Source organism: Halyomorpha halys, unplaced genomic scaffold, assembly GCF_000696795.3.
Source record: "Halyomorpha halys isolate HHAL.00 unplaced genomic scaffold, Hhal_1.1 Scaffold1315.1, whole genome shotgun sequence".
Taxonomy (NCBI): Eukaryota; Metazoa; Arthropoda; class Insecta; order Hemiptera; family Pentatomidae; genus Halyomorpha; species Halyomorpha halys.
The window spans coordinates 50582-52001 of NW_027112745.1; the positions used below are offsets into that span (position 1 = coordinate 50582).

The 1420-nt window shown below is 23.9% G+C and overlaps 1 long non-coding RNA gene across 2 annotated transcripts in view; it reads right to left on the reverse strand.

Moving 5' to 3' along the window:
- Positions 1 to 119: 119 nt before the first annotated feature.
- LOC106689271 (uncharacterized) overlaps positions 120 to 1420 on the reverse strand; it is a 16286-nt gene continuing 14985 nt past the window's right edge. Inside the window, exons 3-4 of one of the 2 annotated variants that reach the window (XR_010844267.1) lie at positions 653 to 712; positions 120 to 170 (exon numbers count right to left, since the gene is read on the reverse strand). This is a non-coding gene — a long non-coding RNA (uncharacterized lncRNA). The remainder of the gene's footprint in view (positions 171 to 652; positions 713 to 1420) is intronic. The other variant, XR_010844266.1, reaches the window with a different exon arrangement.

The window sequence follows — 1420 nt, forward strand, 5'->3', positions numbered from 1 at the left end:
GAAAATAATTCTTAAATTTATTCAATAAATGCATTAATTAAACAGTACTCAGGTTTAGTTTAAAAAATTCATTTTTAGCAAAAACTTACAATAATATGATATGAATCAAAAATTTCACTCACCGTTATAAACCTCCAGTCTTTCTTCTTCTTCGATATCGATTGTTGGGACTGTAACAAAATTCAATAATTATTAAATAAATTAACAAATAATTGAGTATCAATAATTTATGGTTTCAGCTTTATACTATAATTTCAGTTTCACAAACAAAAAAAAAATAATCATAAAAAAAAAAAGTAGTTAAGTTTTTTTTCTATAATAGCAAATACATTAACACAAATTCAGGATACAAAAACTAAAAAAAGTTTTATCATGATTAAATATTAATCATACTAAAAATATTTTGGTAACTATAATAAAACCAATAAGAATGGTTAAATAAACAAAACAATATTTCTCATACAGTATACAATTTCTCATACAGTATACAATTAAACATACTATCATACTAAAACTTCAAAAATCAATAATATAAAATTGCAAGAATTAGTTGATAATTTATTTTTTTTTAAATTTCTGAGTTCACTAAGCAATTAAGAAAGAACTTCCACAATAAAACTACTGTAACATTCAAATGAAAAATAAAACGTACCATTAGGCTCAGTTTCATCAGTAACTTCTTCATTTATAGAATTTCCCAAGCTATTCATACCTAGAAAAAAAGAATATATATAAAATTTGTCTCATAGGAAATTTATTCATAAAACAACCTAATCTTGCAATGGTTAAAGAACATAAGTTAAAACAAAATGCTCTACTATTCAACAATATAAAAATAAGTGTTTGTTTCTTTTTATTTTTTTAAGGGTAAGCGGAGGAAGTCGCTAATCATACGCTAAATATCTTTTAAAAAGATAGTTAAATTTTATTGTCAGAATATCAGGAAATATTTTTAAGTCGTATACATCTGTATTTTACCCTCCAATAACTTTCTAAAATCATTTGTGCCCATTAGTATTCACGAGAGATTAAATTGGAAAAAATAAGGGTTTCAATTCATGGTTGTTGCTTTAAGTTAAAAAAACCAAATTAATACAAATATATAAATTATTAACAAATAACAAAAATAGGGGAAAAATCAACACAAGATCACTGATCTAAATAAAACTTGTGGACTAATGTTGGTTAGTATACTGTGCGATGCAAACACAAATCCGGATTTTTTTTAACATCTGGCCAAATATCTTTATCAATCAGGCAAAACTTAATTTTGCAAATTTGACAAAAAATGGATATAATTTCACATTTGGATGATTTCAATGTATTAAAAGAAAACTAAAAATAGAATAAAAAATTAAACGGCAACATGTCAGATGAATTTCCAGATAACCATCATTTTTTAATTTACAATGAACAAACC